This window comes from Dipodomys merriami, unplaced genomic scaffold, assembly GCF_024711535.1.
Source record: "Dipodomys merriami isolate MVZ:Mamm:240054 unplaced genomic scaffold, mDipMer1.0.p SCAF_25, whole genome shotgun sequence".
Taxonomy (NCBI): Eukaryota; Metazoa; Chordata; class Mammalia; order Rodentia; family Heteromyidae; genus Dipodomys; species Dipodomys merriami.
Window position 1 is genome coordinate 2,376,575 of NW_027203937.1, and position 25,686 is coordinate 2,402,260.

Sequence of the window (25,686 nt, forward strand, 5' to 3'; positions counted from 1 at the left end):
GAGTCTTGGTTCCTGGGCCATCTCTGGTCTGCAATCTGCAGGATGAAGATCCTTGTCAGTTCTTGCTGGTGTTGAGTAGAATCCACTCACCTGCCATATCTGGTACCTTTGTCCCATACTCTCTCTCTTTTGGTATGGCGGCTACAGCCTCTGCTGCTACCACCGCAGCTGTGGCTACCAGCAAGTGCTCAGATCTGTCTCCTTGCCTGGATTTTCCCACTATGGCCAAACTCTCTGTAATGTGATGACACAGTTGGTGTGATCCTCTAGCCTAGGACTGTTCATTGGAACACTAAAACTGCTTTCTATGAGAGAGTGTGGTTAAGCCTCCAGCTTCTCCTCTGCCATTTTCCTCTGACTCCTTCTAAACCATGGAATCTTAACTCTCTTTTCCAACATAGGCAGCAGATGTTTCTCTCTTTTTGTATTTGTATGCTAACACACACACACACACACACACACACACACACACACACACACACACACTAATGCTAAGACAGCATCTCTGTAGTAATTGTTTTCCAATCCCCAGATAAATGTTTCTAGCAACTATTAATACGTTTTTAAATCCTTGTGTCAACTTCAAAACTTGAAATTTGAAGGTAGCTTAATTTATTTAGTGTATTTGTGTAATAGTAAAACATCTTCCCTCAAATAGGAACATTCTCTCAAAGAGCTGGTGGCTCAGACCTGTAATCCTAACTATTCAAGAGGCTGAGATCTGAGGATCACAGTCAAAGCCAACCTAGGCAGGAAAGTCTATAAGAACCTTATCTCCAACTAACTACCATAAAACAAAAAGTGGTACTGTGTCTTAATGTGGTAGAGCCACTAACCTTGAGGCAAAGAGCTCAGAGATAGCAGCCCCATGACTGACAAAATTTTAAAAATAAATAAATACGAGGTGGTAATTGAATAACTCAGATATTGGTTTAAAATTCCTTCTGACCTATCCAATGTGTGATTCACTAAGAATAAGTATTGAATTTGTGAGTTTTTTTTTTTTTTGGTCGGTCGTGGGGCTTGAACTCTGGGCTTGGGTGCTGTCCCTGTGCTCTTCAGCTCAAGGGGAGTGCTCTTCCACTTGAGCCACAGCGCCACCTCTGGCTTATTGGAGATGAGAGTCTCATGGACTTTTCTGCTGTGGCTGGCTTTGAACCATGATCCTCGGATTACAGGCATGAGCCACTGGTGCCTGGTTGTGACAATTTTTTATGAAAAAGAATGAGGGGGCTGGAAGGGTGGCTTAGTGATAGAGTTCTTGCCTTGCATGTATGAGGCCCTAGATTCAATTCCTCAGCACCACATAAGCAGAAAAAGCTGGCAGTGGCACTGTGGCTCAAGTGGTAAGGTGTTAGCCTGCAGCTGAAGAGCTGAGTGACAGTGCCCAGGCCCAGAGTTCAAGCCCCATCACCAACAAAAAATAAAAAACAGAAAAGGAATGGGAACAAAATGTTTCAATGTCTAAGTTACTAAAAACAATTCAATATTTGTCCTGAGGTTAAGAGAGAATTCAGTACAAAATTCAAGGTGATTTTCCCCTTAGGCTTAATCATTTAGTGGGACTTATATGGGCAAGATAGATTTCCTGATTATGTGGAAGTTAAGGAAATATAATATGATGAAAGTAAAAGAGGACTATGAGTTCGATGTCAGGGGCTGATGAAGACACAGAGGAGGTACGGAAGAGTAATAGAATGCATGAAAGCACATTATGTGAATCCATAGAAAATGTCATGAAAACCTTTCTACAACTTAATATGTGCTAATATACATAGACAGTAACTGAAAAGATAGGCATTTCACACTTCAATGTATATTGTGGGTAGCCATCTCTGTCTAGATGTGTAAACCGTGATGATGAATTGTTTCAAATGGAATCAGAAATCCATGGTTTTATAACCCTATAATGTTCACAAAGAAGAAACTACAGACTGTTTTAAAGATGAGTCAAAACAATCATTTCAGCTAAAAGAAAATTGAGAAGACAAGATTTTTTTTACCTTTTTATCAGCATATTTAATTCCAAAATGTGATTACACTTAAATACAAAGGAAAGCACAAGTACAGTATTCATGATTTATTTCAACTGAAGTGTTTCTTGAGATAAGGAATTCCTAGCATGTATAGAGCCCCTTATCATACATGATCATGAGTGCCTTTGCCAAAAAAAAAAAAAAGGCCTGACAGGAAATTGTAAGGAGCCAGAGGGATACTTCCAGATAAGGGAACTTGTGACAGCATTAAAAAAAACACACTGGGCTGGGAAGGTGGCTCAGTGATAGAGCGCTTGCCTTGCATGCATGAGGCCCTGGGTTCAATTCCTCAGCACCACAAAAAGAAAAAAGCCAAGTGGTGCTGTGGCTCAAGTGGTAGAGCGCTAGCTTGAGCTGAAGAGCTGAGGGACAGCACCCAGGTCCAGAGTTCAAGCCCCACGACTGGACCCCCCCCTCAAAAAAAACCTCACACTTCCATTCTCAAGATCAAGAAACATACCAATGTGCTCCAGAGGCCTCTCTACATACTGAAACTGCCTTGGGGAGGTAGTAAAGAGGTTGTAATGATTGTTCTTCATACATAAGAGAAGGAACACATTCCTAGGTTTAGTTACTAGGAGACTGTTCCATTCTTCATAATTCCTATAGATTCCTATTGCCCAGTTCAAAGAATCATTTGTACTGAACTCCCAATAATATTTCTCAGAGTTGAAGATTTGATCTCCTGAAGCAAAAAAAAACAAAACAAAACAGGTTGTTGCATCATAATTCAAAAATCCACCAGTTTGGAAAGGTCTAAACATTCCCACAAATTCAAACATCATCATATCAAGATTCAATGTTTCATGACAGAAGAACATCTGCACTGTGGAAAGAAGAGAATTTTCAAAGGTCAAGCTTTGAATTCATATAATATGAGAAAAATTACCATCCTGTGCAACTCTGATCAGAAAAATCAGATTCAAGGTATCAACACATCTGCAGAAAACCCACCCATCTACAAGGGAGAAACTTTCTAACAACCTGACCTTTAAAGCAATACCTGAAGATGTGTGCTGTGTATGTATATGGGTATACAGCTACTTACCCTGCCACTTGGCAGAGGAAAAAAATGTAGATATACATTAGACCTAATTAGATGAGATCACTTTATGAGAAGAATAATGATGCTGTTGTTAATAGGCCTTATTTATTATTTAGAAGAATCACCAGTTCTGAGGCAGACTGATTTACAAAGAAAACAGCTTCCATAAAACAAACAAACAAAAACAAACAGGAAAGCTAGGGATTTGTCACAGTGTAAGTCTTGATTTCTACTCCCAGCATGGAAAATAAATCTGAATGAAGCGGTAGAATACTTGAGGCTCCAATTTAGATCTCCTGAAATGTAAACACAATAAAAATGGAAAAACACACTCTGAACGTGAATGTAAATTCCGTAGTCTGACCTCCATAGAAATAAGGATTAAGGGGAAAAAACAAAGTTCATAACAGTGAGTAATTTTAGTTTTCATGATATTAAAACACGTTCTATTTTAATCCTTACACAGAAAAGACAACCTAAGTAACCCCCTAAATTACTTCTCTGTCTTTTGTCCTTCACTTTACAAGGTAATTTAGGAATGATCCATCTGCCTTTTGCTTTCTTCAATTTTTTTCCTGTTTCCCCAGAGGTTTCTGCTTAGTTCAGTTGGAGTACTTGTTTGCTATCTGATACAATGGAGTATTTTCCAGTTGTGTAATGAAAGCCAATTAACTTATAGACACTGCATTGCTGAAGTGAGAGGATTGAAAGTGAGAGGGCAGCCTGGATAACACAGGGAATGGCATCAAAAACAATAAAACAAAAATGTAAAAGACAATAATGGAACTGCAATATGGAGCAAACCATACTTTTTGCTTTGTTTTAGGTTTTGGGGCAAGTTCTTGAGTTTTTTTGCTACTCACACAAATAAAGAAAGCCTTCTCTAAACATTTCTCTACCTTTCCACTCTGAGGAAAGTAAGGTTGCTAGCTGGACACAGTCATACATATTTTAATACATTTTATAATGAACTGTAATTTATAATTCATACATATGAATTTCCTTTTTTTTTAAATGAAGATTTTTTTTATTTTATTTTTTATTTTTTTATTTATTTATTTATTTTTTTTTTTTTTTGGTCGGTCGTGAGGCTTGAACTCTGGGCCTGGGCGTTGTCCCTCAGCTCTTCAGCTCAAGGCGAGCGCTCTACCACTTGACCTACAGCACCACTTCCATGAATTTCTTTTTTTAAATAATGCTTAAATGTTTTAATTTCAAGTAATACAAATGAAAGCATTCAACTTGAAACACAAGTAAGCTGTTTATGATTTTACAAAGATTGAAGATAAAAGCTATTTTTTAATCTTTATGAAGCATTTCAAATGGATATTTTAAAACTCCCATCTGTGGGTATGCTCAGTTTTTGAGTGCATTTATCATAAATAAGGTGGGTTCCATCATCAGGGTCAAGTAGCCAAAAGATAAGTTTCATTTCAGGTGGAAAAGAACAGCAACATAAAACCCAATCCAGTAGACAGAAAGAAATAATTAAAATTAAATCAGAATTAAATGAATTAGAATCCAAAAAAACTATAGAAAGAATCAACAAAACAAAGAGTTGGTTCTTCGAAAAAATAAACAAAATTGACAGACCCTTAGCAAATCTTATCAGAAAAAGAAGAGAACACACCCAAATAAATAAACTCAGAGATGAGAATGGAAACATCACCACAGAAAACCAAGATTCAGAACATTATAAGGGAATACTTCTCAAAACCTTATGCTAATAAGTTTGAGAACTTGGCAGAAATGGACCTTTTCCTAGCAAATATTGACATGCCAAAACTAAACCAACATGAGTTAAACCATCTTAACAGGTCCATATCAAGCATTGAAATAGAAACAGCAATAAGAGACCTCCCATCTAAGAAAAGTCCAGGACCAGATGGTTTTACAGCAGAATTCTACAAGACCTTCAAAGCAGAGCTCACACCAATACTCCTCCAACTCTTCAATGAAATTGAAAGAGAAAGCTCACTACCGAACACATTCCATGAAGCCATCATAACCCTCAGGCCAAAACCAGGCAGGGACTCATCAAAGAAAGAGAACTATAGGCCCATTTCTTTGATGAACATTGACACAAAACTTCTCAACAAAATTTTGGCCAAATACTCCAACAATTCATCCAAAAAATTATACACCACGATCAAACAGGATTCATTTCAGGGATGCAAAGCTGGTTCAATATACACAAATCAAATAATATTATTCATCACATCAACAGGAGCAAGGATAAGAACCACATGGTTATCTCAATAGATGAAGAAAAAGCATTCGACAAGCTCCAACACCCCTTTATGATGAAGGTTTTGGAAAAATTAGGAATCCATGGAACATTCCTCAATACAATAAAGGCTGTATATGACAAACCTTCAGCCAGCATTGTATTTAATGGTGAAAAACTAAAGCCATTTCCTCTTAACTCAGGAACAAGACAAGGATATCCACTATCTCCACTTCTCTTCAATCTAGTATTAGAATGCTTTGCTACAGCAATAAGACAAGATGCAAACATAAAGGGGATCCAAATAGGGAAAGAAAAAATAAAACTCTGCCTCTTTGCAGACGACATGATCTTGTTTTTAAAGAATCCCACAGATTCAAAACTTTGGCAAAGTAGCAGGGTATAAAATTAACCCCCCAAAATCAATGGCTTTTCTGTATGCCAACAATGAGAAAAGTGTGGCTGAAATTAGGAAAGCAATTCCATTTGTAATAGCTCCACAAAAAATAAAATACCTAGGAATTAACTTAACCAAAGAAGTGAAGGACTTCTATGATGAAAACTTTAAAAACTTGAAAAAGGAAATCAAAACAGAACTTAGAAAATGGCAAAAAAAAAAAACTCCCATGCTCCTGGATTGGAAAGATCAACATGGTGAAAATGGCAATACTTCCCAAGGCTATCTACAAATTCAATGTGATATGTATCAAAATTCCAACCTCATTCTTCAAGGAAATAGAAGAGGCAATCCAAAAATTCATATGGAACAATAAAAGACCCCGAATAGCAAAAACGCTCCTCAAAAGAAAGAACACTGCTGGAGGAATATCAATACCAAATTTCAAACTCTACTATAAAGCCATAGTAATCAAAACAGCTTGGTACTGGCACAAGAATAGACCTCAGGACCAATGGAATAGAATATTGAAATACCAGAAATGAACCTACAGACCTATAGCCATCTAATCTTCGATAATGAGCTAAAACAATAGAATGGAAGAAAGACAGCCTCTTCAGTAAATGGTGCTGGCAAAATTGGTTAACTACTTGTAAAAAACTAAAGCTAAGCCGGGTGCTGGTGGCTCATGCCTGTAATCCTAGCTACTCAGGAGGCTTAGATCTGAGGATCACAGTTCAAAGCCAGCCCGGGCAAGAAACTCTGTGAAACTCTTATCTCCAATAAACCACCAGAAAACCGGAAGTGGCGCTGTAGCTCAAGTGGTAAAGTGTTCGCCTTGAGCTGAAGAGCTGAAGGAAAGCGCTCAGGCCCAGAGCTCAAGCCCCACTACCAAAAAAAAAAAAAAGAAAGAAAGAAAGAAAGAAAGAAAGAAAGAAAGAAAGAAAGAAAGAAAGAAAGAAAGAAAGAAAAAAGAAAACTAAAGCTAGATCCTTATATATCATCCTGCACCAGAATCAACTCCAAATGGATCAAAGACCTTGGAGTCAAAGCAGACACTCTGAAAACATTACAGGATGGAATAGGAGAAACCCTAGGTCTCCTTGGCACAGGCCGAAATTTTCTTAATAGAGACCCGGAAACACAACAAATCAAAGAAAGGTTGGACAAATGGGATTGCATGAAGTTGCAGAGCTTTTGCATGGCAAAGGACATAGCTAGCAAGATCAATAGAAAGCCTACGGATTGGGAGAAGATCTTCACTAGCCATACAATGGACAAGCGTCTCATATCTAAAATATACTTGGAACTCAAAAAGTTAAATCCCCCAACAACAAATCCTCAAAGAAACAACTGCCCAATAAATAAGTGGGCTAAAGACTTAAAAGAGAAACTTCTCTGAAGAAGAAAGAAGGATGGCCAATAGACACATGAAGAAATGCTCCACCTCCCTAACCATAAAAGAAATGCAAATCAAAACAACATTAAGATACCACCTCACCCCAGTTAGAATGGCAAAAATCAAGAACTCTAAAAACAACAGATGCTGGAGGGGATGTGGACAGAAGGGAACCTTACTTCATTGTTGGTGGGAATGTAAACCACTTTGGAAAGCAGTATGGAGGTTCCTCAAAAGACTTCACATTGAGCTCCCCTATGACCCAGCAATCCCACTTTTGGGCATTTACCCAAATGTTTACAAACAAGACCACACTAAAGCTACCAGCACGACTATGTTTATTGCCGCATTATTTACTATAGCTAAGATATGGAACCGACCCACATGCCCCTCAGTAGATGAATGGATCAAGGAAATGTGGTATATATACATAATGGAATTCTATGCCTCCATCAGAAAGAATGACATTGCCCCATTTGTTAGAAAGACTTGGAAAAAATTATATTAAGTGAAGTAAGCCAAGCCCAAAGAAACATAGGTCCCATGGTTTCCCTTATTTGCAATATCTAGTATATGTATGAGTCAAGCAGAAAAGTTCAGATAAGGTGATGTTAGGAAAATGAACCCTAAGATATGTATTCAAATGTTTTTTTTTCTTTCATGCATTTGTTTCTAATGCATTTATAAGATGATTTCTTTGTTGCTTTGTATGTCCCTCCCCCACAGTATAACCCCTTCTTTCACTGTATTTGATGTCGGTATAATTTGTGGAGGGGAAGGGGAAAAACAAGTCATTTAAATAAGGATACAAGTGGACCCGTTGCAACAATAAGTACAAGTTGTCATGTCGAAAAAGAACTTTACAACTTTGGTGGGGGGGGGATTAGTTGGGGGGAAAGGGGGGGAGGATGGGAAGGGATGGGAAGGGGAAACAAAGGAGGACGCTACAATGCTTGATAAGAAATGTACTCATTATCTTGCCCATGTAATTGTACCCTCTCTGTACAGTATTTTCACCAAAAAAAAAAAAAAACAAAAAAAAAAACATTATCCTAAAAAAAAAAAAAAAGAGTCTCACAGATTTTCCTGCCCAGGCTGGCTCTGAACCTCAATCCTCAGATCTCAGTATCCTGAGTAGCTAGGAAACAGTAATAGTCTTTAAGCAAAAAAGACCCATGGAACAAATTAGAAAAAAATCCTTCCAAAATAAAAATTTTCACTTTATTAGTACTAATTTCCAAGGTAAAACAGTCAGATAACAGATGTTCAGATGAAACATCAAATAAAATTTAAATTATCCTTAATTTTCATTTGTATGTGCCTGTAATTTAAATCAACTGAAAATTTGAAAGTAACTTATAATAACTGCTTCATGTAAGAAGGGTAAAGGAAATAGTCCTCAAAACATATGCACTAAGCAACTGGGTGTTGGTCATAGTTGCAGAGGATAGTGATTGGAAGCTGGGCCAGGCAGGAAAGGTCATGAGATATTTTCACCTCCAATTATCCAGTAAAAAGCCAGAAGTAGAGGTAGTGTCTAGGCTATGGGTTCGAGCCATACTAGAATATAAACTTTATCTATCTATCTATCTATCTATCTATCTATCTATCTATCTATCTATCTATCTATCTATCTATCTATCTATCTATCTATCTATCTAGTGTATGTATATACATATACATGCCTTGAGGACAAACACCCATAATATTTTCCCTAGTTTCATTTCCTTGGTGACAAGCAGGGTCTGGATTCTTGTTTCCTTCTATTTCTGCTTTAATTATCCCATTATACTTAAATAATTGTATTTAAACTCAAAAAAGATTAATTTAAAATCCATTAGCCAAGGAAGATGTTACAAACAATTTTGGAGGGTGGGGGGTCTGGTCATGGGGCCTGAACTTTGGTCCTGGGCGCTGTTCCTCAGCTCTTCAGCTCAAGACTAGTGCTCTACCACTTGAGCCATAGTGCCACTTCTGGCTTTTTTCCTTTTTGCTTATGTGGTGCAGAGGAATTGAACCCAGGGCTTCATGCATACAAGGCAAGTGCTCTACCACTGAGCCATCTTCCCAGCCCCAATAATTTATTTTATAGCTATTGAGATATGACTCAGAGTCTTTATCTTGTCTTTTCTTCCAGGATATTTAAATCTTAGCAAGTAACCAACTTAATGGTTCAGTCTTTAATTGTTGATAATGTTTGATACACAGATAAAAAGATTAGTATCTACCATTTATCACTGTATTAAACAGAAGTGATCATAAATATTTTCTTGAAGACATCTTTGACAACAATAGCAATATCTGCCATTTGTAAATTATCTACTTCTTAAGAAAAGTTTTAGAGGTAAATTTTGTAAATAAGTATTATTTTAATCCAAAAAATAAAATAAAGTCTGTTAGTATCACTCTGAACAGTTGACCTTGCCTATAAGGTTTTCCAAGCTCAACACATTTTGAAAATGTATTTTTCTTCCTTTTCTATGTAATTTCTGGCAAGGCCAAATCATATTTAATATATTATTTATTATTATGTATTATTCCATATTACCATAAGGACTATACTAAATATATTTACAAATGGCTAGTTTCTATACTAGATACAAGCCTAAAAATTCAAATATTACCCACAGAAAACTCCTCTAACTGTGCAGTATAGCACAATTAGTGAGCTGACACTCACCTTGGTATTGCTTGAGCTTCTCCATCAGTCCAGGGATGGGATGAGCACCGAGTTATGAAATCACAGGTTGAGGCATTAAGAGCAACACTGACTCACACCTCGGAAGAGAAAAACAAAGTGGGTTGTTTGGGCTTCAAGTCTAAATCAGCTTTAAATTATTTTCAATAACCCAACTGAAAAAATTTTTTGAAATAGTTGAGACTTTATTCTAATAGCTATAATTACAGTGCTTGTTGAAATGAAAACTGAAAACAAGTATACAAAACAGTTGATTACTAATTGTGTATTGAAAGCGGTAAGAGGTTCCACGACACCAAATAAACCAGTTCTGAGGTTTTCTCAAGATAAATTTAACAGCTCCAGCTTCTTCAGTGTTTATCAAAATACAAAAGAAAAAAAGTAGAAGTCGTCTTTTTCGATGACAAATCAGACTCTTGCAGGCTGAGGGAGGAAGCTACTTCACACATGGAGATGGGGTGCTCTGGGACTGGGTCTGGAGTGGGCCAACTCTCCCAGCTTGCAGACTCCTGCTGGCTAGATCCAGGCCTCCCACAGTACTCGAGCAAGGCGGCTGCTAGGCCACAGGCCCATCAAGGATGAGGCCCTGCCCCGGCCCCTGCCAGCCCCTTGGTGACCGTGTGAGCACGAGTACAAGCACACTATGGAATGCAGGTGATCCACAGACAGGCGAGTCACGCGGGCTCTACTGTGACCATGCAACGATGGTGGTTCGTTTGTCACCTTCTCTCCTGTTCCACATGGGAACAGCTAGCTGATCTGATGGACTAAGCATTCAGGCGGTTACTGCAAAAACCTACACTAGGCAGAGTCTCCCTTCTATGTGTTCAAGTGTTCTGCTTGTATTTTTAACAATTTTAAAAAATGCATTGAGTTCAGGTTAAAAACCAACCACCAAATGGATTCCGATACTGATCTATACCCACTGGCTCCTGGAGACCAGATGCCCACATGTCCAAATCTCTTCTCAGTACTGACCGTAAGTTGATTCTCTTTACAATAAAAAAGCTGAGCAATATTGCATAGGAGTACCAGAAACTGCCTCAGTGGAAACAGAAACTATTTACATTAAATTAAGACCTGGCTGCAAGCCGGGCGCTGGTGGCTCACGCCTGTATTCCTAGCTACTCAGGAGGCTGAGATCTGAGGATCGCGGTTCAAAGCCAGTCCATGAGACTCTTATCTCCATAAACCACCAGAAAACCGGAAGTGGTGCTGTAGCTCAAGTGGTAGAGCGCTCGCCTTGAGCTGAAGAGCTGAGGGACAGCGCCCAGGCCCAGAGTTCAAGCCCACGACCGACCAAAAAAAAAAAAAAACCTGGCTGCAGGCTGCGTCAGCACACGCACACAGCACGGTGCGGTGCACACTGTGACCAACCCACAGAGACAGCTTCTGGCACTCATGACCACAGGGTTGCACGTTTGCCACATGAGAGGAAAGCGGAAAGTGGAGGGCGGAGAGGAGGAAGTGAGGGGGAAGGGGAGTTCTGGTTCACTTCTGGTTCCGGAGCTGATTGGACAGCCAGTCCAGTCCTTCATAGAGCCTGTCCCCGCCGGTGGCACAGGTGGCCTGAATTTACCAGTTCCTGTGGCGTAGAGAGTGCAGCCCCAGCTTGTCTGTGATTTCAGCAGCATTCATGGCATTGGGGAGGTCCTGCTTGTTGGCAAACACCAGGAGGACAGCATCCTGGAGCTCATCCTCCGCCGGCATCCGCATGAGCTCTTCACGGGCCTCATTGTCACGCTCTCTGTCATTGTTGTCCACCACGAAGATCAAGCCTTGGGTATTCTGGAAGTAGTGGCGCCACAGCGGCTGGATCTTGTTCTGGCCGCCCACATCCCACACAGTGAAGCTGATGTTCTTCTACTCCACAGTCTCCACGTTGAAACCTATGGTGGGGGGATGGTGGTCACGATCTCCCCCAGCTTCAGTTTGTACAGAATTGTCGTCTTTCCGACAGCATCCAGGCCCACCATGAGGATGCGCATCTCTTTTTTGCCAAAAAGGTCCTTGAAGAGGTTTGCAAAGATATTCCCCATGCTTGTGGACAGGTGGAGGCCACACTGGCCAAAGACCGCTCCCAGGCTGAGCGGCGCCTGCGGTGAGGCCCTCTCCATGGTGACTTATAGGATCACGCAAGGCAGCGGCTGCAGGCTGTCCCGCCCCGGCCTGCCCATAGTCCCGGGACGGAGGAGGTAGGTGCTGCACTGGAGGCCCGGCGACAGTCCGGCACCCGTAACCAACGCCAGTCGGGGCCGGTGCTCCTCGTCGGGTTAAAGGTTATGGCGCGCAGTAGCTGGCGTCCGCGGGCGGGAGGGACCGGCCCGGGAGGACGGGGCTGGTGGTTGCCGCGGTGCGGAACCCAAAGCCCGTCCCACCGGGGAGCGAGGAGGGGCAGCCGCCCTGCGGGCCCGTGCGCGGTGCCCCACTCGTCCCCCTCGTCCTCCGGAAAGCCCTCGGTACCCGCGTGACCTTGACGCCTCCTCGGGCCGGCCGGCGCCTCAGTTTCCCCACCCCCGAGCCCGAGCCGTGCGCGGAGGCGCGGGCTCGCCCGTCCTCCGCTCGGGGACCCCGCGGCCCCCGAGGGGCCCGGCCGCCCGCCGCCTCCGCCCGGCACCGGGGCAGCGAACCTCGGGGCGGCGCCGAGCCGGGCGGGGGCTTCCGGGCCGCGGCAGCGGCGGGCTGGAGGGTGTCGTGCGGCCCAACGCAGTCCTAGCCGGCACTGCCCGGGCACGGGTCGCACCCAGGAGCCCCCGCGAGCCCAAGGCCGCCCCGCCGGCCGCAACCCCCCGCCGCCGCCGCCGCCGCCGCCGCTTGTCCCTCAGCCTCACCTCAGCCCCAACTGAAAAATTTTTATCAAGACAGTTTTCTGATGTTGTAGTTAACTTTATAAGCATGGGAAAAGTTTTTCTAGTCTTAAGTATTTTTTTTTTTGTCAGTCGTGGCGCTTGAACCCTGGGCCTGGGTTGTCCCTCAGCTCTTCAGCTCAAGGCGAGCACTTTACCACTTGAGCTACAGCACCTTCCGGTTTTCTAGTGGTTTATTGAAGATAAGAGTCTCACAGTCTTTTCCTGCTCGGGCTGGCTTTGAACCGCGATCCTCAGATCTCAGCCTCCTGAGTAGCTAGGATTACAGGCCATCCTCAGATCTCAGCCTCCTGAGTAGCTAGGATTACAGGCGTGAGCCACCAGCATCCAGCATAATTTTTCTTTTCTTCTTTTCTGCCTGCCACTCATTGGATTAAAAACTATTTTAAGCTTCTTAATATGATTATGACATAAAATCTAAAGCCAAAGATAGGTGCCCAAACTTTCTACATTTAATTCAGTAATAAATATATTATTCAGGCATAGGGAAGCCAAGACTAATTTTTTAATGAAAAGAAAGAAGTCATATTTTTGGGTCCGGTTGTGGAGCTGAACTCTGGGCCTGGGCGCTGTCCCTCAGCTCTTCAGCTCAAGGCTAGCACTCTACCACTTGAGCCACGGTGCCACTTCCAGCTTTTTTTTTTCTTTTTTTGCTTATGTGGTGCTGAGGAATCGAACCCAGGGCCTCAGGCATGCAAGGCAAGCACTCTACCACTGAGCCACCTTCCCAGCCCCCAGAAGTCATATTAAGTGGACAATATCACATAAGGAAAAGGGACAAAGTACCATAATAACTATCAATGTCCTTATGATGACATTTACATTGAAGACCAAATTTACCTTGCTAGTATATATTCTGAATCCTATAAAGAAAAGAGATTTTCATCATCATTGATAGCTTAAACCCTCCCCCTAGCCTTTGATTTAACAAAATTCAGAAAAACAACATTCATAATCACATTTACTCTCATTGTAAACTCCTTTTCCTAGTCTAGGGTGGCTTGCTAAATATGAATTATTGCTAAATTGAAAACTCAGAGGGTGAAGAGTGAGGGGTACAGGGTCAGGAACCATTCATGGATATAAAGTACTAGTGCTTTGCAAAACTCTTTTTCCAGAGATTGTCCACAACAAGGAACATGCTCCACAGGTTTCTCAAATCAGGAATGTTTAGACAGAGGAAGAAATAAAAGTTAGCTCTCTCGATTTTCCTTTTATGCTGGATTGGAGACAAACATGGAATATTTATGAAAAGCTACTGTCTGATTTTTAAAGAAGCAATCTAGAAAGAGGAATAACAGAAGAAATATTCTCAGGAAATAGTTCCTTAGGAAATCATGCACAATTCTATATAGCTTGTCTGTTCAGTGATAATAAGGGTTACATATACATAGATATATATCTGTATATATGTATACCTGTATCTATGTATTTGTACATGTATATACATGTGCCTGTTACATATATATTTAATTTCCTACTAGGCAATACCTCATTGTTAAGAAAAACACAAGCAATAGAAAAAAGTGGTGCCTAGTAAGATAGAGAATATGTGGGCTTCTGATAATCTAAAAATTATAAATCCCTTACCTGTAAGAGTCCCTTACCTGTAGGAGTTGCACATCTGCCTTTTGATATGTTTTTTAACAGTTCCTTATATGGTTTTATTAGGTCATGATTCTTCAGAAATATTTCAGTTTTTATTTTAGTAAGTTGCTGAAAAGTCACAGTCCCTTCATTTATAAGTATCTCTGAATGTTGTTTTAATTCCTCCTGGACACCCAGATGAAGTATCCCATAAAGATCTCTTTGTCATTCCTCTTTGATAATGCACATACCACTGCAGAAACAAGGAAGTCCTACATCACATATTCATCTCACTTTGCCTTCTACATTTCAACCTCATCTTTCATGAATCATGGCCTCTCCCAGAATGCTGCAGACATAAGATCATGCCTTCCTCCTTGTCAGAAACCCCATTCATTGGTAATTCTCTTTGATTAATTATTTTCTATTCTTTATTACATATCTGAAGATCTAATCCTGTTCTCTTTCAAACTCTTTCATCTACTCATTAATTCCTAAAATACCACAAGAAACATTCTCACTGATCATTTTCAAACCAGAAACAAATAATTTACATAAAATTATAATTTTCTGATTTAGTAAGTAGGTAATTAAAATCAATCTTCTCTGTTACATAGCCCAGCTATGACAGCAATGTTCCATTATTTTTCAAATGTAGGAATCATAAAGAAAGATCTCCCTCAAATCCCTACCAATATGAGGAAAATGCAATGGAAAATGCAATGAATAAATCCATTTGTGGTCTTTCTTTCTTGGGCTGTTGTTTTGAGGGAAAACAATGTCATACTTACAATCCATTCATTGATTATACCCACAGTCTCATTCATATTTCTCTGATTTTCTTGTATCTTTTCCCATACAGTTCTCATTTTTTAAAATCATCTCCTATATAAAAGAAATTAAGGATCAGGGGAGTGGTTTCAGACTCACAGTGATGGAGACAAATAGAGAAACACTAACATGGAGAAAAATACAAAGAAAGGATTGTGTCTTTCTATGAGCTAGAAATACTGATCAATTTTATGAGATTTTAGACTATACAACCACAAAATGCAATTAAGCTAGTTCTTTTTCTGAAGAGGCTTTGACAAACATGGTTAATATTCAGGTAATGCAGCAATTGGACCCAAAATTCAGTCTATTGTCATTTCTTTTCTCTACTTCCAAAATGTTTTATTCTACTTATTTCCCAGTGTTATTGTATTTTCAACCTTTGTAGACAAACTTTCAGCTTGCTGTTTTGCTACCCTGAAACATTTGACATTGATTTACACCACTTTATGCAGTATATTAATCATTCCAGTTATGATAATGACCAATAATCATCACTTTCACAGTACCATGTAAGCTCTATGAGGATAAGAGGTTGCTATTAGCTTTTTTGTTTAAGGCTAACACTCTACCATTTGAGCAGCAACTCCACTTTAGATTTTTTGGAAGTTCATTGGAGATAAGAGTATCACAAAGTTTACTGCTCAGTGCTGGGAATGTGGCCTAGTGGTAGAATGCTTGTTACGAAGCCCTGGTTTTGATTCCTTAGTACAACAGAAAAAGCCAGAAATGGTGCTGTGGCTCAAGTTGCCAAATGCTTGTCTTAAGCAAAAGAAGCCTAGGGACAGTGCCCAGGCCCGGAGTTTGAGCCCCAGAACTTGCCAAAAAAAAATCCTGCCCAGAGTAGCTTTGAACTATGATCCTCATCTCTTAGCCACCAACATAGCTAGAATTAAAGCTATGAGCCAGAAAGATGTTGCATACTTCATGCACAATTTTATCGCTGATACCTAAAGTTTCATTCAGTAAAGACTGCTGATCTCAGTTCCATCAGATCTCTTAACCCTTCTACCTCTAGCTTTCCATAGCTCTCAGAGCCATCACTTACCCATTGCTCCTTAGCAGCCCCTTCAATAGGAATGTGTACATGAACATTGTACTCCTGAGACTGAGCACAGAGCTGGCAGAGCAGGTTTCTCTCTTCTGTACAGAATATTTTCTTCTTTTGATTGTGTTTCACACACTTGTGTTCCTCAGCGCTCAGGACTTGCCTGAGGCTGGCTTTTCTGGCAAGGAACACCAGATGCTTCAGAAGAATATTGGTTTTGAAGTCTCTCTTCTGGGATAATTTCCTGCAGAGAGGACAACTCTAGTTAGTTGTCCTCCCAGGCAAAGTAGAGACATGGCTGACAGAAACTGTGTCCACAATCTATGGTGACTGGATCAATGAAGGTGTTCATGCAAATGTCACAGCTCAGTTCTTCCTGAAAAGTTTGGGAGATGTCAGAGTCCATCTTACCAAGGAGGAAAACTGTAGAAGAATGGATTCTTCCTCTCTGAAAAACAATCACAAAGTGTGACTTAAATTGTGACCCGATAGCAATCTTAGTAGTCAAACCAGTATTTAAAAAAAAACAAACAAGAATAGAGCAGCCAGGCACAGCAAGATTGAGACTTTAGAAAATATTTCATGATTCTCATTGTCTGTATTCAAGTTCTAATCTCTCTCAGAGCTGTTGAGGTAGAACTTCTTTTGTATAGCCTGAGTCTATGTAGGTTGACTCCATTATGGTTACAGAAGAGAGGGTCCTGACTACTCTGAAAACCAAGTATAATGATTGGCTTAGAAAAGGTTCTGTGACTTTAACTATGGACCTGGATGCTGTCATGGAGCTTTTTGGCCCAAGGCTAGTATTCTACCACTTGAGCCACAGCTAAGCTTCTGTATATTTGACATTTTTAAATTTTACCTCCCAATAAGAATCTACAACCACAAAAAAATCTGAGTACATAAGTTTTAATATTTCAACTCCACATAGTAAAATATTATAACATTATAGTAATCTTTCATTCTCACCTGCTTGTCTTTACTCTATTATGCAACTGATTAAATCCCAAATTACAATGAAAAACTACATCTGTGAACTCTTTAGAACTACTTTCAAGCACATTTTAATCCACCCTAGAACACCATTATTTTTAGAACATATTTGAACTGGGTCCTGAGGGTTCCCATTTATAATCGTATCCACTCAGGAGAATGAGGGGTGAAAGATCTTGGTACCTAGCCAGCCTGAGGAAACATTTCATCTCCACAATAATGAGCAAAACATCACTGGAGATAGGGCAGTCATGGCATAGCCCTAGCTAATCAAGGAAGCTGTATTAGCTGCAGGAATTGAGTTCAAATACAGGAACCAAGAAAAATAATTAGAAGAATATGTTTTTGAAGCTTGGCTTGGTTGCAGACACCTATATTTCTATATAGTGCTTGTATGCCACTGAGTGACAGAACTCTTTTTGCTACATTTAATCTTAGGGAACAACTTTCATATAGGTGGTTCACTGCTGATGATAAATAATAGTGCATTACTATTGAGTTCCTGTGCTTTTGTCATTTCTTCATGGTCATGAGAGTCTGAGTTCTCTGTGGCCAATTATTTCCTGGCTTATTAAAAATTTAAGACAGAAATTGATATTTATAAGGAGAGAAAATACTCCACTCTGAAATATTTTTGAAACTCTTCAATGCATGACATAATTATATACTATGGAATACATGTACAAATACTATGGTGTACATGTACAAATATTCATGCCAGTTGTAGAGCACACTGTCTACATAGGACTGTCCAGATCTTACTAAAAAGCAAAAAATATTACCAGATTTTTTTCAATGGAAATTTGGACTTTCAACAAAATATGCTAAAATAGTATGTTCAGAGTCTTAAAATACTTAGTACAATCTATAGAATGCATGCCCCATTGAACTAAGGATTCATCAAATTTACTCCACAGTGCATAGCCTAAGAAGATAACAAAATAACAGTACTATAACTTACTAAGTAAGCAGATGACATTTCTCCATGTCAGTTTGTGAACAATATAAAATTCAGATATTTTGTTTGTTTAGATTTGAGGAAATAACAAGCACTCCTTCTTGTCGAAATTGGGTCTCACCTGAGGAATAATTTGAAAGTTTCACCTATTGTTGCTGTGGAAGTAGTGATAGACACTGGTCAGTGGTTATCAATAGTCAGGGCCTCTCAGCTGTCGGAGGCAATCTTCACAAGTCTCCCCAGCCGGTACTCAGCCACTGCTCTGAAGAAGAATGAACTTAGTTCCTTGTGGGTCTTACTTATATTGAGTCTCTGAAATCCAATTAATTTCTTCAAGGTAATCACACAGATTGGATCTTGGGATAAATGTTAATATGGCTAATTAGTTTTCATCAAGCAGGAAAGGATTTACTTAACACCCTCGGTTAATCTCCATCAACTTTTACAATGAGCCACTGATTTTTATTTGAGATACATTTTGATGTTTATTTCATTTCCTTGTATAATTGTTTTATGTTTTATGTTTACAAAATGGGAGGAGATGCCATCAATTTATGCTTCGAGTAAATACTTAAAATTATTGCACATCTTTTGCCTGACATCGGTTTTATTACATTTTGAGTGAAGTAGCTTATTGATTTATTATTCTGTTACATGTAAGAAATTATTCCAATCCACAATAGAAATTTCTAGATCTCTCATACTCTAGATCAAGCTCCAGAAGACTTCTAATGATAAAGAGCAGAAAACAGAACTCTGCCACATTACAGGAGAAAGGCAAAAGGTTAGGCTACAAGATTCTCATAGGGCAATGCTAGTTTGCATCTCATCAAGAAATAAGAAAAGTAAATGCAAAAAAGAAGAAATAGTGTTTGTTTAGTTGCCACGCCGACTCCAGTGGAGTCTGCTTAGCATGGGAAACCATCTATCAGACCTAAGATAGGGGCTTCAGAGACCTATCTCTGAGTTTTGGGACTTCACCAAAGTCTACCTCAGAGAATGGGGCTTTACAGAAACCTATCTCCAAGTTTTGGGACTTCACCGAAGTCTACCTCGGAGAATAGGGCTTCTAAGAGGCCTACTCCTGGAAAGGCTGGCAAACCCCTGGGAAAAATGTGTTTCTGTCTTTCTTTTCCTCATAAGAGTGTCTGTTAATCCTTTACTGCTTCTACTGCTTTATGTACTTGCTCATTGTCAACGTTCCCTTATTCAAAGCTCTTTCTTAAGAGTGTTGACGACTCCAATATCTGATGAGTGTCTTAAAAAATATGACTGACTCACCAGAGTTAAGTGCTAACCTGAAACCCCTCTTCTGGAGGCTAGGAAACAAGTTATAAGTAAATATAAAAGTATTGGAGGTTTCACAAAGTCACTTCAGCAGAAGGAATTATTTGTAAGGGATTTACAAGAAGCAGTAGGCTCAGCTAGAACAGAAAGAATGTATGGCAATTGCTGAGATAATTATTTAGGAGAGAGAATTTCCTGCTATTTACTAAGAGAATTGCTAGGTCTCCTTAAAGTTTACTATTAAAGAAGAGACAGGAAAGATCTTATGGGAAAGTTAAGGCCTCTATAAAAATAGGTAATGGTTAATTGGTGACAAACATCGAAACCCAAACCCATTATATTCCTTAGAGATAAGCCGAAGACAAATGCCTATCAGGTGCCCAGCTGGTGACCACCCAAGAAAGAAGCCATGCAGCAAGATTGTGTAACCTTTTGCCCTTTCTCATGAAGACTTCTGTTATAAAAGGTTGCTATCCTCTGCATTAAATCGCACTCAGCACTCAGCACTCAGCACTCAGCATTCACTCCTCTTGTGTGTGAGTTGTCTGTTTGCCATCTCCCCACCTATTCCAGGTTCCTCCCTTAGGTGTCCTCCGTCGCCCCGACAGAACCCGGTCCGCGGCATTTAGTCATTTATTTAATCAGTTATATTTTCTGATAGTGTAGTTTGAATTTAGTGCCTCACACTTGCTTTGCTGATGTACTATCACTTGAGACACATAGACAGACTGCTTTACTGTAGTTTCCTCATGGATTTCCTTGCAGTTTTCTATCCATGATCACTGGATTTCCTTGTAGTTTTCTGTCCATGGATCACTGGTTCCTGAGTAATTCTGATTACAGGTGTGAGTTTTAGGTGCTCAGAGAGAATTACTCACTTAAAAAGTTTTAAAAGCCTCACATTGATCATTAAAGCTTTTGGTTTTGTAATCCCAGGGTGTCAGACCAGCTTCAGGTCTGCAGTATGTTTGGAATGGAGAGTTAGACTCTGTTCTCTCCAGAAGGGTGGGGCAGCCTCACCCTAAGCCTACTTCAAGTAAAGCTGTCACTCCCTAGGAGGAGTTTCCTCCCCCTGATTTCCCCTGGGTGAGGTTTTTTGTTTTTCACCATGGAGGGGTGGTACAAGGGAATCAAATTCCTTTGCACTGTTGAAAGATGTGCCACTACTCCGGCCCCTATACCAGCTCTAGCAGGCCCTGTGCTAGCATCAAAGATGATGTTCTTCTTGGGTGGCAGGGGCAGGGTTTTCTTCCAGTTGCTGTTCTCTGGGAGGGAGGGAGGATGTCTTTTGTGGGGTACTCACACTTTCACTTGGTAATTCAGGCTGTGTTGTGACAAGTTGTCTCTACATGCGTATGCAGTCATAGTGGTGAGGATTCCCATTCTTGGTCTTTTAAGTTCACACTGGAGTTAAGTGGAAAACCTGTATGCACCTGCTGTCTCTTCTGTTTTTGTCCTAGCTCCTTCTGGCCAGTGCCACTGTTGCTGGCACCACCACCATCAGGTGCTTAAATCTGTCTTCTTCTTTTTTTTTATTTTCCCAGTATTTTATTGTATAATTTCTTTTTAATATATATTTTTATTGTACAGATTCTGTTCAGAGGGAATAGTTACATGAGTAAGGTAACAGCACATTTCCTAGAGCATTTTTACCCTTCCTTGTTTTTCCCTACCATCCCTTCCTACCCCATCTCCCCAACTCCTCACTCCCCCCCAATGTTGTAAAGTTCATTTTCAACATAGTATCTTGTACATCTCATTGTTACAATGAGTCAACCCATATCTTTATTTCAGCATTTTGTTATTTCCCTTCCCCTCACAAACAAGGCCATACTAAAGCTACCAGCACAGCTATGTTTATTGAAGCATTATTTACCATAGCTAAGATATGGAACCAACCCAGATGCCCCTCAGTAGATGAATGGATCAAGAAAATGTGGTATATATACAATAGAATTCTATGCCTCCATCAGAAAGAATGACATTGCCCCATTTGTTAGGAAATGAAAAGACTTGGAAAAAATTATATTAAGTGAAGTAAGCCAGGCCCAAAGAAACATAAATACCATGGTTTCCCTTATCTGCAATAACTACTATATGTCTAGGACAAGCAGAAAAGGTCAAAAGCTATGTACATATGACCATATAAGATGATGCTAAGTGAAATGAACCCCAAGATAGGGACACAAGAGGTTTAATCTTTGTTGCTGTTGTTTTAATGTACATACTACATGATTTTTTTGTCTCTTTTGTATATTCTTCCCCCATGATATAATCCCTGTTTTCACTGAATTTGATTTGGTTACCCTGTATTTTGTAAATCTGTCTTTATAAGCAGACTGCTTGTAATTTTCTTCTTAGGTATGAATCTCTGTATAATTATAGCTTACGGGTGTGACTCTCTAGACATGGATGACTCATCAGACCTTAAAACTCTGCTTATTCAGAAAAAGCACTGTTAGTCCCCTGCTAATTTCCATTGTGTTCCTAAGTCACCCATCCCAAGGTATGTTAATCAAGGTAAGTCAACAACCATTCCAGGTCCTAAAGAAATAATTTTTGGCTGGGCATCTGTGGTTCACATTTGTAATCCCACTACTCAGGAGGATGAGATCTGAGGGTCGAGGTTCAAAGCTAGGCCAGGCAGGAAAGTCGGTGAAACTCTTATCTCCTCCAATAAACAACCAGAAAACCAGAAGTAGTCCTGTGGCTCAAGTGGTAGAGCACTTGCCTTGAGCTGAAGAGCTCAGGGACAGTGCCCAGGCTCAGAGTTCAACCCCTACAACTGACAAAAAAATTTTTTTAATATAAAAATAAAAAAGAAATATATTTAATATTAAAAGATTTGTCTGGAGGGTGGTTGGTGGTTCACATTTATAATTTTAGATACTCAGGAAGCTGAGATCTAAGGATCAAAGTTCAAAGCCAGCCAAGGCAGGAAAGTCTATGAGACTATCATCTCCAATTTACCACTCAAAAACTAGAAGTGGAGTTGTAGCTCAAAGTGGCAGAGCACCAGCCTTGAGCAAAAGAGCTCAGGAACAGCACCCAGACCCTGCATTCAAGCCCCACGAGCAATAAAAATAATCTCTGGATATGTACATTTTGCATAGTTGGGAATCTGAGGTAAGAATTCAACTTCAAGACTAACCTGTCTACATGAGTCCTTGTTTTAAAAAAATTTTTAAATATATTTTTAACTAGTGTTGGAGCTTGAACTGGGAACCTGGATACCATCCTTGAGCTTTTTCGTTAAAGGTAGTGCTCTACTACTTGAGCTACATGTCTGCTTCCAGCTTTTTGGTGGTTAATTGGTGATTAGGGTCTCATGGACTTTGAAGCCCAGGCTGGCTTTGAACTACAATCCTCAGATCTCCTGAGTAGCTTGAATTCTAGGCATGAGCCAACAGCTCCCCAAAAGTCTCACTTGTTTGTCAGTTGTGGGGCTTGAATTCAAAGCCTGTGTGCTGTTTCTGAGCTCTTTTTGCTCAAGGTTAGCACTCTATCACTTTGAGCTACAATTATCCTTCTGGTTTTTGAGTAAGTAATTGGAGATAAGTATCTCAGGGAGACTTTTCTGTCTGGCTGGCCTTGAACCACAATTCTCAGATCTTAGCCTCGAAAGTAGTTAGAATTACAGGTGTGAGTCTCGTGTTTTTGTTTAGGATGGCCTCAGATTCTGACCTTCCTATCCTGCATGGATGCAGGTACAATTATGTTAGGCCTCCAATACTGATGATTTCTTTTTCTGATATCAATGTTTGTAGGGAGCCAAGGCGAGACTCCGCCCACTCCCTTGCAGCTTTGAGGTAACCACCCCAGACAGTGCTTGGCGGGACGCCTGGGCTGTGCGCGTGCGCGAGCCAGGTAGAGTCCCCAGCCAATCCCATGACACCTGGTGACAGTGAAAGGCAGGCGACCAACAATAGAAAGACCCGTGTTCCTATTCCCTATATAAGTGGCCATGTTTCGGGTGCACGCTCTCTCGCGCCCAAGCTCTCCTACAACTAAAAGGCTCTCCAATAAAGTGTGATCTGAGAAGACTCCTGGTGTGGTGGTCGTTTTTTCTCGCTGGTCGAGTAGACGGTCGCTACAAGTGGTACCGAGACCCGGGAACGAACCAGGGACGGGACCCTCGCGAGAGGCCGAACCGGAGCCAGAACTCAACACGCGGAGAGGGGACGTCGGTAAATATCCCCCGGTATGCTGTTCACTGTAGATTTAGATATTTATTGGTTGCTTGCATTGCTTCTTCCTTTGTGGCTTGTCTTTTTGATGGTGCGCACTTGCCTCGAGGAGGGAGGGTTTGATTTAATCCAGGAAGGATGCAAAGTACTAACACGGCATCAGGATAGTCTATCAGAGTCAGCATACAGTAAGGGGGAGGAAAATAGGCCTAAAAGAAAAAGGGAAAAAAGACAAAAGGATCCTAAAGAATTAAAGCAAGAGGGACTGCAGCCCTCACAAAAGGAGAAGGGTTTTAGGGAGGAGGGGGTCTCAAGGAGACCCCCATGCCCTTCTTTAAAAGCAAACCGGTTCTCAGCCCTACATGTGGAAGGGCGGGACCAAGAATATAGTAATCTTGTGAGTGACTTAGAGGAAGAAATGTTAGAGGAGGAGGGAGAGCAGCTCGATCCAGCTGATAGTGAAGAGTTAGAAGAGGCTGCGGCGGAGCACGAGGCAGACAGATATGGGGGGTGGCGCCCCCTAGGGGTGGGAGTACCGCAGCAGCCAGGAAGAGGAAACGGAGCTGGCCCTCACCCGTCGGCCTCCCCGCCGTGCCCGCCGGCAGGGAAGAGTCACTTTATAAAAGAAAACACCTGGTCGCGATTAGCAGCCGCTTTCCCAGTCTTTGAGAATCCCATTACTGCTGAAAGAAATTTTGAGCCGGTTTCCTACTCCCAGTTAAAAGATTTAGTTGAGGCAGTCAGGACTTATGGAGTGACGGCCAATTATACCACTGCCTTGCTTCAAAGGCTAACTATTAATGCTATGATTCTGTGGGAGCAAAAACTGTTCAATATTTTCCTGAATTAGTGGCTAAACAGGCAATTTTGGTCTGAAAAAAAAAAAGAGAAAAAAAAGAAAAAAAAAAGGCAATTTTGGGTATAAAGTATTGCTTGATGCACTTTGCAAAAATTCCAGATAAATTATTCCATACACCCGTGAACAAGTTGAAATTTTAGCAGCCACAGTGGATATGTGGGCAATTCTTGTTTGCTCATTTCCAAATGTAATTGATAATCATTATCCTAAGCATCCTCTGCTTGCCATAGTTAACAAAAATTTAGTGTATTTTCCTGTTGTCACTTCAAAGGAGCCCTTGGTTGATGCTCTGACCATCTTTACGGATGGATCAAAATCTGGACAAGGTGCCTTTTTTGTTCAAGGACACAAACAGCCGGTAGTCTTTAATTTTCGGCCGAATGCCCCACAGGCTGTTGAATGTTTAATTGTGCTTGAAGTTTTTAAAAGATTTGATCAACCTTTTAACTTATTTTCTGATTCATTATATGTTGTAAATGCCGTTGCTTCTCTTGAAGTTGCTGCTTCAGTTAAGCAGGCCAGTACAATTTCTAATGTTTTGTTACAGATTCAATCCCTTATCTTAAACAGAAAACATCCTTTTTATATTGGACATATTCGTGCCCACTCTATGTTGCCGGGCCCGATGGCAAAGTGTAATGATTTGGTGGACCAGGCAACTCGGGCTGTGGCTCTGGTTGCTGCTGATCCTGTAGAATTGGCAAAAGACTTTCATAGATTGTATCATGTACCTGCTAATACCCTTAGGAAAAGATATAATTTGTCCAGGCATGTGGCAAGAGATATTGTTAAAGCCTGTAAATCTTGTGTTACCTTTCTTCATCCTCCCCATGTGGGGGTAAACCCCAGGGGGTTGAGACCAAACGCCCTATGGCAAATGGATGTTACTCATCTGACGGAATTTGGTAAGTTGAAATATTTACATGTGTCTGTGGACACCTTTTCTGGTGTCATTCATGCCACACCTTTGGCAGGAGAAAAGGTGTCTCACGTCAGAATACACTGCTTAGAAGCTTGGGCAGCTTGGGGAAAGCCCCTTAGACTTAAGACGGATAATGGCCCTGCTTATACTTCCCATGGTTTTCGCGCCTTTTGCGCACAAATGCAAGTTGCCCACACCACCGGATTGCCCTACAATCCTCAAGGACAAGGTATAGTGGAAAGAGCTAATCGAAGCATAAAAGAAATGCTTCAAAAGCAAAAAGGGGGAATTGCTGAGTCCGTGTCCCCCAGGGAAAGACTTTCTCTTGCGCTCTTTACCCTTAAT

General features: G+C 40.7%; 1 pseudogene; it reads right to left on the bottom strand.

Moving 5' to 3' along the window:
• Window positions 1-11,084: 11,084 nt before the first annotated feature.
• On the bottom strand, window positions 11,085-11,979 carry LOC138836140 (ADP-ribosylation factor 1 pseudogene; annotated as a pseudogene).
• Between the last annotated feature and the right edge of the window lie 13,707 nt (window positions 11,980-25,686).